The sequence below is a fragment of the Salvelinus fontinalis genome, chromosome 11, assembly GCF_029448725.1.
Source record: "Salvelinus fontinalis isolate EN_2023a chromosome 11, ASM2944872v1, whole genome shotgun sequence".
NCBI lineage: Eukaryota > Metazoa > Chordata > Actinopteri > Salmoniformes > Salmonidae > Salvelinus > Salvelinus fontinalis.
In genome coordinates, this window is record NC_074675.1 from 54,444,674 (window position 1) to 54,461,824 (window position 17,151).

General features: G+C 45.0%; 1 protein-coding gene across 1 annotated transcript in view; it reads left to right on the forward strand.

The window, feature by feature from the left end:
* The window catches only part of LOC129865948 (NACHT and WD repeat domain-containing protein 2-like), a 92,876-nt gene that overhangs the window by 16,268 nt on the left and 59,457 nt on the right, over positions 1–17,151 (forward strand). The window lies entirely within an intron of this gene.

Consider the following 17,151-nt stretch of genomic DNA (forward strand, 5'->3'; position numbering starts at 1 on the left):
TCCGTGGAGCGGCGGGTTTAAGGTCATGAAATATTCTGTGAACGAAGGGGGGGTTGGTTGCGGTTCGGTTGAATAAAGAAGAAAACAATACCTTAAAAAAAATATATAAATGTCTCATTCTTGTGCAATTTATATCTATAGGCTACATTGAGGTTTTTCTTTGATTGTTTTTAGGCTATCTGTCATTAAGCTTAAGGGCCTACCTTTACGCAAACCTAACAGCCGACACACCAATTGCAAAAATGCTTTTGGGAACGAGCAGAAAAAGTAAACATTGATCCACCGAGGCAATGTTAGAGTTTAATCCAATAGGAGGAAAGCTGTGGAATGGAGAGTTGAAGAGGGAGGTTCAGAACAGTAATGTTAGAGTTTAATCCAATAGGAGGAAAGCTGTGGAATGGAGAGTTGAAGAGGAGGGAGAGTCAGAACAGTAATGTTAGAGTTTAATCCAATAGGAGGAAAGCTGTGGAATGGAGAGATGAAGAGGAGGGAGGTTCAGAACAGTAATGTTAGAGTTTAATCCAATAGGAGGAAAGCTGTGGAATGGAGAGTTGAAGAGGAGGGAGGTTCAGAACAGTAATGTTAGAGTTTAACTTCTACTGCCTCAGAAACCCGGATCCGGGAGCACCCCCCACCCCCCACACACTGTTTAGCATAGCTAGCATAGCTTCACAAGTAGATAGTAGCATCTAAATATCATTAAATCACAAGTCCAAGACACCAGATGAAAGATACAGATCTTGTGAATAAAGCCACCATTTCAGATTTTTAAAATGTTTTACAGGGAAGACACAATATGTAAAGATGTACATCTATTACCTAAAAACACATTAGCATAATCCACCATCTTTTATTTGTCCACCAACACCAGTAGCTATCACCAATTCGGCTAAACTAAGATATTTATAGCCCCTAACCAAGAAAAAAACTCATCAGATGACAGTCTGATAACATATTTATGGTATGGGATAGGTTTTGTTAGAAAAATGTGCATATTTCAGGTAGCTGCCATAGGTTACAATTGCACCCACCGTCACAAATGGACTAGAATAATTACAATGAGCAACGTGTTTACCTAACTACTAATCATCAAACATTTCGTAAAAATACACAGCATACACTAATCGAAAGACACAGATCCTGTGAATACAGACAATATTTCAGATTTTCTAAGTGTCTTACAGCGAAAACACAATAAATCGTTATATTAGCATAGCACATAGCACATAGCAGCCCAGCATTGATTCTAGCCAAAGTGAGCGATAAAAGTCAACATCGCCAAAAGATATTAATTTTTTCACTAACCTTCTCAGAATTCTTCCGATGACACTCCTGTAACATCATTTTACAATATACATATACAGTTTGTTCGAAAAGGTGCATATTTAGCCATACAAAACCGTGGTTACACAATGAAAATAGTAGCAAAACAAGCCTGAAAATGTCGGTCGCCATCTTTCAGAGTGATCTAGTTTAATTAATAGCTAATCATATACTTGACTAAAAAATACAGGGTTTACAGGAATCGAAAGACAAATTAGTTCTTAATGCAACCGCTGATTTACATTTTTAAAATTATCCTTACTTTTCAATACAGGGTTCGCCAAGTGAAGCTATACCAAACAAAATGGCGAAATATGCGTTTAAAATATTTCGACAGAAACACGATTTATCATATTAAATATTGCTTACTTTGAGCTGTTCTTCCATCAGTATCTTGGGCAATGTATCCTTTCTATGTTATAAACGTCTTTTGGTCGATAGATGTCCTCTGTCCTTCGAAATGTCCACCACCAACGACCGACACCCCAAAACGTGTCCAAAGTTTCAGAGTACACAACAAATAAATTCCTCTAAATCGCACTAAACGGATATAAATTGCTATAAAACGGTTCAAATTAACTACATTATGATGTTTTTAACACCTAAAACGAGTAAAAACATGACCGGAGAAATATTGCTGGTTAGAAAACGATTTGGAACGAGGCAGGTCCGATGCCCTTCACGCTTCAGGCGCACGACGAGAAAGGGCGGTCTCTATACATTTTGGTCTTTTATACTGGCTGTGAATATCCCATCGATTCCATTGAAAGCGTGATGACGTACAGACACCCAGAGGAAGACGTAGGCAGTGTCGGTTTCTTCATAGCATTCACTGTCGCCTTAAAAACAGACCCCAGATCAGAGGTAAAAAAAATTGAAATCTGAACCCTGTCATGAAAAGTGCTGTAGAAATTGTTCTGTACAACTCAGAGACAAAATTTCAACTTCTATAGAAACTAGAAGGTGTTTTCTATCCAATAATAACAATAATATGCATATTGTACGATCAAGAATTTAGCACGAGGCAGTTTAATTTGGAGACACAAATATGCTAATGCGGAACAGCACCCCCTATAGTTCCAAGAGGTTAATCCAATAGGAGGAAAGCTGTGGAATGGAGAGATGAAGAGGAGGGAGAGTCAGAACAGTAATGTTAGAGTTTAATCCAATAGGAGGAAAGCTGTGGAATGGAGAGATGAACAGGAGGGAGGTTCAGAACAGTAATGTTAGAGTTTAATCCAATAGGAGGAAAGCTGTGGAATGGAGAGTTGAAGAGGAGGGAGGTTCAGAACAGTAATGTTAGAGTTTAATCCAATAGGAGGAAAGCTGTGGAATGGAGAGTTGAAGAGGAGGGAGAGTCAGAACAGTAATGTTAGAGTTTAATCCAATAGGAGGAAAGCTGTGGAATGGAGAGATGAAGAGGAGGGAGGTTCAGAACAGTAATGTTAGAGTTTAATCCAATAGGAGGAAAGCTGTGGAATGGAGAGTTGAAGAGGAGGGAGAGTCAGAACAGTAATGTTAGAGTTTAATCCAATAGGAGGAAAGCTGTGGAATGGAGAGTTGAAGAGGAGGGAGAGTCAGAACAGTAATGTTAGAGTTTAATCCAATAGGAGGAAAGCTGTGGAATGGAGAGTTGAAGAGGAGGGAGGTTCAGAACAGTAATGTTAGAGTTTAATCCAATAGGAGGAAAGCTGTGGAATGGAGAGTTGGAGAGGAGGGAGAGTCAGAACAGTAATGTTAGAGTTTAATCCAATAGGAGGAAAGCTGTGGAATGGAGAGATGAAGAGGAGGGAGGTTCAGAACAGTAATGTTAGAGTTTAATCCAATAGGAGGAAAGCTGTGGAATGGAGAGTTGAAGAGGAGGGAGGTTCAGAACAGTAATGTTAGAGTTTAATCCAATAGGAGGAAAGCTGTGGAATGGAGAGTTGAAGAGGAGGGAGGTTCAGAACAGTAATGTTAGAGTTTAATCCAATAGGAGGAAAGCTGTGGAATGGAGAGTTGAAGAGGAGGGAGGTTCAGAACAGTAATGTTAGAGTTTAATCCAATAGGAGGAAAGCTGTGGAATGGAGAGATGAAGAGGAGGGAGGTTCAGAACAGTAATGTTAGAGTTTAATCCAATAGGAGGAAAGCTGTGGAATGGAGAGTTGAAGAGGAGGGAGAGTCAGAACAGTAATGTTAGAGTTTAATCCAATAGGAGGAAAGCTGTGGAATGGAGAGTTGAAGAGGAGGGAGGTTCAGAACAGTAATGTTAGAGTTTAATCCAATAGGAGGAAAGCTGTGGAATGGAGAGTTGGAGAGGAGGGAGAGTCAGAACAGTAATGTTAGAGTTTAATCCAATAGGAGGAAAGCTGTGGAATGGAGAGATGAAGAGGAGGGAGGTTCAGAACAGTAATGTTAGAGTTTAATCCAATAGGAGGAAAGCTGTGGAATGGAGAGTTGAAGAGGAGGGAGGTTCAGAACAGTAATGTTAGAGTTTAATCCAATAGGAGGAAAGCTGTGGAATGGAGAGTTGAAGAGGAGGGAGGTTCAGAACAGTAATGTTAGAGTTTAATCCAATAGGAGGAAAGCTGTGGAATGGAGAGTTGAAGAGGAGGGAGGTTCAGAACAGTAATGTTTGGAAAAGATTTTAAGGGGTAGAAGAGGATGATGGCAGTGCCTATTTTATGTGTGATGATTGTGAGGCGCTATACAAATTCAACAAGCAAGATGAGGACTTCAAATAGGCCTACGTCACCTCAAGGGAACTGTAGCCTACTGTTCAGATGGGTTAAATAGAAACTGAAATCTAGACACTGACTGTAGGTCTATAACCTCTCACATAGTCCCTATTAACTCCTGTGGAATTAAGCATTTCTTGCAGGTAAATGATACATGAAATGTCCATTTTGACTCAGGAACAGGAGTGGATAAATATGATTTCTTCCTTTCAGCATCTTGAGAGCAAATGCACAGTTAGGGACCGTCTGTAAAGATGTTGTCTTTATCAGCGTCATAAAATCATATAGTATTTCAAAGAAAACTCAAAACCTGGTTTTTGCTTTGTCATTTTGGGGAATTGTGATGTCATTATGGGATATTGTGTCTAGATTGATGAGGAAAAGCATTTATTTAATCCATTTTAGAATAAGGCTGTAAAGTAACAAAATGTGGAAAAATTCAAGGGGTCTGAATACTTTCCGACTGCATTGTAGTATTTCAACCACATAAAATATGCATCTGGGCCGAACTGAAATCTTATCAGAAACATGTGGGTAGTTTTCACAGTTTCTATTTGCTTACTGGTCAAACTAAACTGAGTCATTTTAAAATTTAGCACAGAAAATTGTAAACAAAATTGTGCATTTTCACCCCGGTCTTTAAACATCATTGCTCCAAGAAAAAAGCAGAGATGACAGAAATAAGCAGAGATGACAGAGAGAACTTTATTGGTATAAACTATATTGAAGTATTCTATCATTTATGACATTATTCTGGTGAGCAAGGGATTATTTAGTCTTCTAGGACAACATAATGACAGAAGAGAAGCTGCTTGTATCTAAGGGAGTAAACATGATTTATAATAAGGGTTACATGGAGGAAATTGGACCACTCTGAAATGAAAATGGAAGGCCCTCCTTTCAGCACAATATATTTTACCTAAATCCTCCTTGAACGTTTAAAATGTTTGACCTTCCCCTATACCCCAAAATAATACTGTCACTTCTTGGACAGAGCCAAGCCTTAGATATGCAGTTTTAGAAACTGTTCTTCGTCCTGTAAGCATTACATGGCAACGTAGGAATTTTGATAACGCACAAGTTGTGGAGGCCAGAAGGTTGAGGGTTAGCAGACCACCGTGGACAAGACTAGGGCTGGGAAAATATCCTTTATAGTCAAAGCAGGTCCGAAAAGAAATAGCATTTTATTAACATTTCGTGCAATTTTACATAATTTTACATATTAGCAGAATCTTTTTTAATACCACACAAATGACTGGAATTCCAGAGTAAGAATGGACAGAGAGATAAGCCTATGTGTTCCTCTGATCCTATTGTTTCAATTCCAAATCACAGTGTCTTTGTTTTCAACAAAAATGTCGCTGTTTGCACATAATTCAATCTGAGATGTCATTAGGAATCTGAGCTTGGTACTTTCAAAAGTTAGGCCTACCTTTCCACCCCAGACAGAGTAGACCTACATTTCCACCCCAGACAGAGTAGACCTACCTTTCCGCGCCAGACAGAGTAGACCTACCTTTCCACCCCAGACAGAGTAGACCTACCTTTCCACCCCAGACAGAGTAGGACCTACCTTTCCACCCCAGACAGAGTAGGACCTACCTTTCCACCCCAGACAGAGTAGGACCTACCTTTTCACCCCAGACAGAGTAGTCCTACCTTTCCACCCCAGACAGAGTAGACCTACCTTTCCACCCCAGACAGAGTAGACCTACCTTTCCACGCCAGACAGAGTAGACCTACCTTTCCACCCCAGACAGAGTAGACCTACCTTTCCACCCCAGACAGAGTAGTCCTACCTTTCCACCCCAGACAGAGTAGTCCTACCTTTCCACCCCAGACAGAGTAGTTCTACCTTTCCACCCCAGACAGAGTAGGACCTACCTTTCCACCCCAGACAGAGTAGGACCCTACCTTTCCACCCCAGACAGAGTAGTCCTACCTTTCCACCCCAGACAGAGTAGACCTACCTCTCCTCTCCACCCAAGACAGAGTAGGATTACCTTTCCACCCCAGACAGTGTAGACCTACCTTTCCACCCCAGACAGAGTAGTTCTACCTTTCCACCCCAGACAGAGTAGGACCTACCTTTCCACCCCAGACAGAGTAGGACCTACCTTTCCACCCCAGACAGAGTAGTTCTACCTTTCCACCCCAGACAGAGTAGGGCCTACCTTTCCTCCCCAGACAGAGTAGGAACTACCTTTCCACCCCAGACAGAGTAGACCTACCTTTCCACCCCAGACAGAGTAGGGCCTACCTTTCCTCCCCAGACAGAGTAGGAACTACCTTTCCACCCCAGACAGAGTAGTCCTACCTTTCCACCCCAGACAGAGTAGTCCTACCTTTCCTCCCCAGACAGAGTAGAACCTACCTTTCCACCCCAGACAGAGTAGTTCTACCTTTCCACCCCAGACAGAGTAGGACCTACCTTTCCACCCCAGACAGAGTAGACCTACCTTTCCACCCCAGACAGTGTAGACCTACCTTTCCACCCCAGACAGAGTAGACCTACCTTTCCACGCCAGACAGAGTAGACCTACCTTTCCACCCCAGACAGAGTAGACCTACGTTTCCACCCCAGACAGAGTAGTCCTACCTTTCCACCCCAGACAGAGTAGTCCTACCTTTCCACCCCAGACAGAGTAGTTCTACCTTTCCACCCCAGACAGAGTAGGACCTACCTTTCCACCCCAGACAGAGTAGGACCCTACCTTTCCACCCCAGACAGAGTAGTCCTACCTTTCCACCCCAGACAGAGTAGACCTACCTCTCCTCTCCACCCCAGACAGAGTAGGATTACCTTTCCACCCCAGACAGTGTAGACCTACCTTTCCACCCCAGACAGAGTAGTTCTACCTTTCCACCCCAGACAGAGTAGGACCTACCTTTCCACCCCAGACAGAGTAGGACCTACCTTTCCACCCCAGACAGAGTAGTTCTACCTTTCCACCCCAGACAGAGTAGGGCCTACCTTTCCTCCCCAGACAGAGTAGGAACTACCTTTCCACCCCAGACAGAGTAGTCCTACCTTTCCACCCCAGACAGAGTAGTCCTACCTTTCCTCCCCAGACAGAGTAGAACCTACCTTTCCACCCCAGACAGAGTAGTTCTACCTTTCCACCCCAGACAGAGTAGGACCTACCTTTCCACCCCAGACAGAGTAGGCCTACCTTTCCACCCCAGACAGTGTAGACCTACCTTTCCACCCCAGACAGAGTAGGACCTACCTTTCCACCCCAGACAGAGTAGGCCTACCTTTCCACCCCAGACAGAGTAGGACCTACCTTTCCACCCCAGACAGAGTAGACCTACCTTTCCACCCCAGACAGAGTAGGACCTACCTTTCCACCCCAGACAGAGTAGTTCTACCTTTCCAGCCCAGACAGAGTAGTCCTACCTTTCCACGCCAGACAGAGTAGACCTACCTTTCCACCCCAGACAGAGTAGTCCTACCTTTCCACCCCAGACAGAGTAGACCTACCTTTCCACCACAGACAGAGTAGGATCTACCTTTCCACCCCAGACAGAGTAGTTCTACCTTTCCAGCCCAGACAGAGTAGTCCTACCTTTCCACGCCAGACAGAGTAGACCTACCTTTCCACCCCAGACAGAGTAGTTCTACCTTTCCACCCCAGACAGAGTAGGCCTACCTTTCCACCCCAGACAGAGTAGGACCTACCTTTTCACCCCAGACAGAGTAGGACCTACCTTTTCACCCCAGACAGAGTAGGACCTACCTTTTCACCCCAGACAGAGTAGGGCCTACCTCTTCACCCCAGACAGTGTAGGGTCTACCTTTTCACCCCAGACAGAGTAGGACCTACCTTTTCACCCCAGACAGAGTAGGACCTACCTTTTCACCCCAGACAGTGTAGGGCCTACCTTTCCACCCCAGACAGTGTAGGGCTTACCTTTTCACCCCAGAAGGAGTAGGGCCTACCTTTTCACCCCAGACAGAGTAGGACCTACCTTTTCACCCCAGACAGAGTAGGGCCTACCTTTCCACCCCAGCCAGAGTAGGCCTACCTTTCCACCCCAGACAGAGTAGGCCTACCTTTCCACCCCAGACAGAGTAGGACCTACCTTTTCACCCCAGACAGAGTAGGACCTACCTTTTCACCCCAGACAGAGTAGGACCTACCTTTTCACCCCAGACAGAGTAGGGCCTACCTCTTCACCCCAGACAGTGTAGGGTCTACCTTTTCACCCCAGACAGAGTAGGACCTACCTTTTCACCCCAGACAGAGTAGGACCTACCTTTTCACCCCAGACAGTGTAGGGCCTACCTTTCCACCCCAGACAGTGTAGGGCTTACCTTTTCACCCCAGAAGGAGTAGGGCCTACCTTTTCACCCCAGACAGAGTAGGACCTACCTTTTCACCCCAGACAGAGTAGGGCCTACCTTTCCACCCCAGCCAGAGTAGGCCTACCTTTCCACCCCAGACAGAGTAGGCCTACCTTTCCACCCCAGACAGAGTAGGCCTACCTTTCCACCCCAGACAGAGTAGGCCTACCTTTCCACCCCAGACAGAGTAGGACCCACCTTTTCACCCCAGACAGAGTAGGCCTACCTTTTCACCCCAGACAGAGCAGACTTTAACTGCTCTTATTCCGTGGTTTAACCTAACAAGAGAAGAGTTGCCCTAAAAGCTGTCTGAATTTAAACATATTCTGTTGTACAGAAAGTGAGTAGCTTAATCAATTGATAGTGACAGAATTAGAATACTTCTATTTATTATATCTCTTTAGTGTCTCCTTGGACCCAGAAGGTTATATCTCAGCCTCTGGTCGATGGGCTATAGGAGGTTGTTCCCTAGCCTCTGATCGATAGGCTATAGGAGGTTGTACCTCAGCCTCTGATCGATGGGCTATAGGAGGTTGTACCTCAGCCTCTGATCGATGGGCTATAGGAGGTTGTATCTCAGCCTCTGACAGATGGGCTATAGGAGGTTGTACCTCAGCCTCTGATCGATGGGCTATAGGAGGTTGTTCCCTAGCCTCTGATCGATAGGCTATAGGAGGTTGTACCTCAGCCTCTGATCGATGGGCTATAGGAGGTTATATCTCAGCCTCTGATCGATGGGCTATAGAAGGTTATATCTCAGCCTCTGATCGATGGGCTATAGGAGGTTGTACCTCAGCCTCTGATCGATGAGCTATAGGAGGTTGTACCTCAGCCTCTGATCGATGGGCTATAGGAGGTTGTATCTCAGCCTCTGATCGATGAGCTACAGGAGGTTGTACCTCAGCCTCTGGTAGATGGGCTATAGGAGGTTGTACCTCAGCCTCTGATCGATAGGCTATAGGAGGTTGTACCTCAGCCTCTGATCGATGGGCTATAGGAGGTTGTACCTCAGCCTCTGATCGATGAGCTATAGGAGGTTGTACCTCAGCCTCTGGTCGATGGGCTATAGGAGGATGTACCTCAGCCTCTGATCGATGGGCTATAGGAGGATGTACCTCAGCCTCTGGTCGATGGGCTATAGGAGGTTGTACCTCAGCCTCTGATCGATGAGCTATAGGAAGTTGTATCTCAGCCTCTGATCGATGGGCTATAGGAGGTTGTATCTCAGCCTCTGATCGATGAGCTACAGGAAGTTGTATCTCAGCCTCTGATCGATGAGCTACAGGAAGTTGTACCTCAGCCTCTGATCGATGAGCTATAGGAGGTTGTATCTCAGCCTCTGATCGATGAGCTACAGGAAGTTGTACCTCAGCCTCCACGTATCCATTTCGTAAATTTCGATCAATCCCTAGTTATAGACAAGTTGACTGTCAAATAGACGACCAGAATGTCGGAAATTATAAGCAGAAACATATCCAAATTAGGCAACAACAACAACAACAACAAAAATGCGCTCCCTGTCAAAAAATCGTTACGCCGTCTCTGACTGCAGCCTACAGCGCCTGTTCTACATTAGCGGGTTGGGGTCGGGTGCAGCCCTCTGTCACTTTATCACATCTAGTCAGGTGGTGTCGGATGGGTTATTAGCAAACAAACAGCTGCCCCGCGCACCGCTAATATCCCCTCAAACCAGGCTTTCAATATTGATCGAAAAGATGTTTACTATTATTTAAATCCCTGTCTTGTCTGGCCCAATGATGAAAGCAGACGCAATCTCAGCAAACATGCCTTGAAGGGTCCCACGAGCGAGCTGCACACAGGGGCCCTGTCTCTTTAAGGCAGACAGAGGAGCAGTAGAGATAAGGATGGATGGTGAATGCTGCAGGATATCTCTCTTTGATAAGACTGTGTGTGTGTGTGTGTGTGTGTGTGTGTGTGTGTGTGTGTGTGTGTGTGTGTGTGTGTGTGTGTGTGTGTGTGTGTGTGTGTGTGTGTGTGTGTGTGTGTGTGTGTGTGTGTGTGTGTGTGTGTGTGTGTGTGTGTGTGTGTGTCTCTCTTCCCTTTGTTGTTTCTCCCTACCCTGAATGAATTAGCCCCATTTTCCCCATGGCTCTCACCGATCTGGGATCATTTACATTGCAAATGGCTGGTGTGGCACTGCGCAGGGAGATTTTATCAAAAGATGTTTGTTAAACAAATCCAGGAGAGCCCCCGGAGTAAAGTCGCGGTCCGATTTTTCTGAGATTGTTTTTGGATGATTTGTCAAGCTTTTCCCTTTGATATCCGTCATGGGATGCTTTTGCGAGTGACCTCGGAAACGGTTCCCAACGCGGCACCAGCGTGACCTAATGCAAATGACCTGCTGAGACTGTATGGTTTGATAGTCAACAGCTCACACCTTTTGAATGTACTAAACATTGAGTGTCCTGAAGCATTGGGTGTGTTTTTGGTGAATTACTAGGATTGTCGTTGATTGACACCTAACAGGGCCTCTTCTCAGGAAAACAATAATAGGTTGTGCTGGCTTTTGTTCCAGACCAGCAAGAACACATCTGATGCAGGTAGTCAAGTGCATTTGCCTGACGACTCAAACTGAATTCTTCCAATGCTCTCTGTTCGCTACTTATCTCAGTCTGAGACTGTCGTCGTTGAAGACCTTTGTGGTGATGTCAAAAAATAAATTGGGGTGTTGTACCAAAACAACGTTATCAGCGATTGGATCATCTCGAACCAATCAGAGTATCAAAGCCAATGTCCCAAACACATCGGTTTCTGGGACAAATCAGACGGTCTAGAACGTATTTCCATTCTTGTGTTTTTTTTGCCGTTCAAAAAGTTATACTTTTGACTCATCTGTCGATAGAACATTCTTCCCGAGAGGCTTGGTGATCATCCAGGTGCTTCCTAGCAGAGATGGGTCCCATTATGTTTGGAGAAAACATAATACTGCATTCCACAGTAAGATTCTGGTGGTGGTACAGTAACATGGTGGTGGTTCAGTAACATGGTGGTACAGTAACATGGTGGTGGTTCAGTAACATGGTGGTACAGTAACATGGTGGTGGTTCAGTAACATGGTGGTGATACAGTAACATGGTGGTGGTACAGTAACATGGTGGTACAGTAACATGGTGGTACAGTAACATGGTGGTGGTACAGTAACATGGTGGTACAGTAACATGGTGGTACAGTAACATGGTGGTACAGTAACATGGTGGTGGTTCAGTAACATGGTGGTGGTACAGTAACATGGTGGTGATACAGTAACATGGTGGTACAGTAACATGGTGGTACAGTAACATGGTGGTGGTTCAGTAACATGGTGGTGGTACAGTAACATGGTGGTGGTACAGTAACATGGTGGTACAGTAACATGGTGGTACAGTAACATGGTGGTGGTTCAGTAACATGGTGGTGGTACAGTAACATGGTGGTACAGTAACATGGTGGTACAGTAACATGGTGGTGGTACAGTAACATGGTGGTGGTACAGTAACATGGTGGTACAGTAACATGGTGGTGGTACAGTAACATGGTGGTGGTACAGTAACATGGTGGTGGTACAGTAACATGGTGGTACAGTAACATGGTGGTGGTACAGTAACATGGTGGTACAGTAACATGGTGGTGGTACAGTAACATGGTGGTACAGTAACATGGTGGTGGTACAGTAACATGGTGGTACAGTAACATGGTGGTACAGTAACATGGTGGTACAGTAACATGGTGGTGGTACAGTAACATGGTGGTACAGTAACATGGTGGTACAGTAACATGGTGGTGGTACAGTAACATGGTGGTGGTACAGTAACATGGTGGTACAGTAACATGGTGGTGGTACAGTAACATGGTGGTACAGTAACATGGTGGTGGTACAGTAACATGGTGGTACAGTAACATGGTGGTACAGTAACATGGTGGTACAGTAACATGGTGGTGGTACAGTAACATGGTGGTACAGTAACATGGTGGTACAGTAACATGGTGGTGGTACAGTAACATGGTGGTACAGTAACATGGTGGTACAGTAACATGGTGGTGGTACAGTAACATGGTGGTGGTACAGTAACATGGTGGTACAGTAACATGGTGGTGGTACAGTAACATGGTGGTGGTACAGTAACATGGTGGTGGTACAGTAACATGGTGGTGGTACAGTAACATGGTGGTGGTACAGTAACATGGTGGTACAGTAACATGGTGGTGGTACAGTAACATGGTGGTGGTACAGTAACATGGTGGTGGTACAGTAACATGGTGGTACAGTAACATGGTGGTACAGTAACATGGTGGTACAGTAACATGGTGGTACAGTAACATGGTGGTACAGTAACATGGTGGTGGTACAGTAACATGGTGGTACAGTAACATGGTGGTGGTACAGTAACATGGTGGTACAGTAACATGGTGGTACAGTAACATGGTGGTGGTACAGTAACATGGTGGTACAGTAACATGGTGGTGGTACAGTAACATGGTGGTGGTACAGTAACATGGTGGTACAGTAACATGGTGGTGGTACAGTAACATGGTGGTACAGTAACATGGTGGTGGTACAGTAACATGGTGGTGGTACAGTAACATGGTGGTACAGTAACATGGTGGTACAGTAACATGGTGGTACAGTAACATGGTGGTGGTACAGTAACATGGTGGTACAGTAACATGGTGGTACAGTAACATGGTGGTGGTACAGTAACATGGTGGTGGTACAGAAACATGGTGGTACAGTAACATGGTGGTACAGTAACATGGTGGTACAGTAACATGGTGGTACAGTAACATGGTGGTGGTACAGTAACATGGTGGTGGTACAGTAACATGGTGGTACAGTAACATGGTGGTACAGTAACATGGTGGTGGTTCAGTAACATGGTGGTGGTACAGAAACATGGTGGTGGTACAGTAACATGGTGGTACAGTAACATGGTGGTACAGTAACATGGTGGTACAGTAACATGGTGGTGGTACAGTAACATGGTGGTGGTACAGTAACATGGTGGTGGTACAGTAACATGGTGGTACAGTAACATGGTGGTACAGTAACATGGTGGTGGTTCAGTAACATGGTGGTGGTACAGTAACATGGTGGTGGTACAGTAACATGGTGGTACAGTAACATGGTGGTACAGTAACATGGTGGTACAGTAACATGGTGGTACAGTAACATGGTGGTGGTTCAGTAACATGGTGGTGGTACAGTAACATGGTGGTGGTACAGTAACATGGTGGTACAGTAACATGGTGGTGGTACAGTAACATGGTGGTACAGTAACATGGTGGTACAGTAACATGGTGGTGGTACAGTAACATGGTGGTATAGTAACATGGTGGTGGTACAGTAACATGGTGGTGGTACAGTAACATGGTGGTGGTACAGTAACATGGTGGTGGTACAGTAACATGGTGGTGGTACAGTAACATGGTGGTGGTACAGTAACATGGTGGTACAGTAACATGGTGGTGGTACAGTAACATGGTGGTGGTACAGTAACATGGTGGTATAGTAACATGGTGGTGGTACAGTAACATGGTGGTACAGTAACATGGTGGTGGTACAGTAACATGGTGGTGATACAGTAACATGGTGGTGGTACAGTAACATGGTGGTATAGTAACATGGTGGTGGTACAGTAACATGGTGGTACAGTAACATGGTGGTGGTACAGTAACATGGTGGTGGTACAGTAACATGGTGGTGGTACAGTAACATGGTGGTACAGTAACATGGTGGTACAGTAACATGGTGGTGGTACAGTAACATGGTGGTATAGTAACATGGTGGTGGTACAGTAACATGGTGGTACAGTAACATGGTGGTGGTACAGTAACATGGTGGTGGTACAGTAACATGGTGGTACAGTAACATGGTGGTACAGTAACATGGTGGTACAGTAACATGGTGGTACAGTAACATGGTGGTACAGTAACATGGTGGTGGTACAGTAACATGGTGGTACAGTAACATGGTGGTGGTACAGTAACATGGTGGTACAGTAACATGGTGGTAGAGTAACATGGTGGTGGTACAGTAACATGGTGGTGGTACAGTTACATGGTGGTGGTACAGTAACATGGTGGTACAGTAACATGGTGGTAGAGTAACATGGTGGTACAGTAACATGGTGGTGGTACAGTAACATGGTGGTACAGTAACATGGTGGTGATACAGTAACATGGTGGTGGTACAGTAACATGGTGGTGGTACAGTAACATGGTGGTGGTACAGTAACATGGTGGTGGTACAGTAACATGGTGGTACAGTAACATGGTGGTGGTACAGTAACATGGTGGTACAGTAACATGGTGATGGTACAGTAACATGGTGGTGGTACAGTAACATGGTGGTACAGTAACATGGTGGTGGTACAGTAACATGGTGGTACAGTAACATGGTGGTGGTACAGTAACATGGTGGTACAGTAACATGGTGGTACAGTAACATGGTGGTACAGTAACATGGTGGTACAGTAACATGGTGGTGGTACAGTAACATGGTGGTACAGTAACATGGTGGTACAGTAACATGGTGGTGGTACAGTAACATGGTGGTACAGTAACATGGTGGTGGTAGAGTAACATGGTGGTACAGTAACATGGTGGTACAGTAACATGGTGGTGGTACAGTAACATGGTGGTGGTACAGTAACATGGTGGTGGTACAGTAACATGGTGGTACAGTAACATGGTGGTGGTACAGTAACATGGTGGTACAGTAACATGGTGGTTGTACAGTAACATGGTGGTACAGTAACATGGTGGTACAGTAACATGGTGGTACAGTAACATGGTGGTGGTACAGTAACATGGTGGTGGTACAGTAACATGGTGGTACAGTAACATGGTGGTACAGTAACATAGTGGTACAGTAACATGGTGGTGGTACAGTAACATGGTGGTACAGTAACATAGTGGTACAGTAACATGGTGGTGGTACAGTAACATGGTGGTACAGTAACATGGTGGTGATACAGTAACATGGTGGTACAGTAACATGGTGGTACAGTAACATGGTGGTACAGTAACATGGTGGTGGTACAGTAACATGGTGGTACAGTAACATGGTGGTGGTACAGTAACATGGTGGTGGTACAGTAACATGGTGGTGGTACAGTAACATGGTGGTACAGTAATATGGTGGTACAGTAACATGGTGGTGGTACAGTAACATGGTGGTGATACAGTAACATGGTGGTACAGTAACATGGTGGTACAGTAACATGGTGGTACAGTAACATGGTGGTACAGTAACATGGTGGTGGTACAGTAACATGGTGGTGGTACAGTAACATGGTGGTGGTACAGTAACATGGTGGTACAGTAACATGGTGGTACAGTAACATGGTGGTACAGTAACATGGTGGTACAGTAACATGGTGGTGGTACAGTAACATGGTGGTACAGTAACATGGTGGTACAGTAACATGGTGGTACAGTAACATGGTGGTACAGTAACATGGTGGTACAGTAACATGGTGGTGGTACAGTAACATGGTGGTACAGTAACATGGTGGTGGTACAGTAACATGGTGGTGGTACAGTAACATGGTGGTACAGTAACATGGTGGTGGTACAGTAACATGGTGGTGGTACAGTAACATGGTGATACAGTAACATGGTGGTGGTACAGTAACATGGTGGTACAGTAACATGGTGGTGGTACAGTAACATGGTGGTGGTACAGTAACATGGTGGTACAGTAACATGGTGGTACAGTAACATGGTGGTACAGTAACATGGTGGTACAGTAACATGGTGGTACAGTAACATGGTGGTGGTACAGTAACATGGTGGTACAGTAACATGGTGGTACAGTAACATGGTGGTACAGTAACATGGTGGTGGTACAGTAACATGGTGGTACAGTGACATGGTGGTACAGTAACATGGTGGTACAGTAACATGGTGGTGGTACAGTAACATGGTGGTGGTACAGTAACATGGTGGTGGTACAGTGACATGGTGGTACAGTAACATGGTGGTACAGTAACATGGTGGTACAGTAACATGGTGGTGGTACAGTAACATGGTGGTGGTACAGTAACATGGTGGTGGTAGAGTAACATGGTGGTACAGTAACATGGTGGTGGTACAGTAACATGGTGGTACAGTAACATGGTGGTACAGTAACATGGTGGTGGTACAGTGACATGGTGGTACAGTGACATGGTGGTACAGTAACATGGTGGTACAGTAACATGGTGGTGGTACAGTAACATGGTGGTACAGTAACATGGTGGTGATACAGTAACATGGTGGTACAGTAACATGGTGGTAGAGTAACATGGTGGTACAGTAACATGGTGGTGGTACAGTAACATGGTGGTACAGTAACATGGTGGTGATACAGTAACATGGTGGTGGTACAGTAACATGGTGGTGGTACAGTAACATGGTGGTGGTACAGTAACATGGTGGTGGTACAGTAACATGGTGGTACAGTAACATGGTGGTGGTACAGTAACATGGTGGTACAGTAACATGGTGATGGTACAGTAACATGGTGGTGGTACAGTAACATGGTGGTACAGTAACATGGTGGTGGTACAGTAACATGGTGGTACAGTAACATGGTGGTGGTACAGTAACATGGTGGTACAGTAACATGGTGGTACAGTAACATGGTGGTACAGTAACATGGTGGTACAGTAACATGGTGGTGGTACAGTAACATGGTGGTACAGTAACATGGTGGTACAGTAACATGGTGGTACAGTAACATGGTGGTGGTACAGTAACATGGTGGTACAGTAACATGGTGGT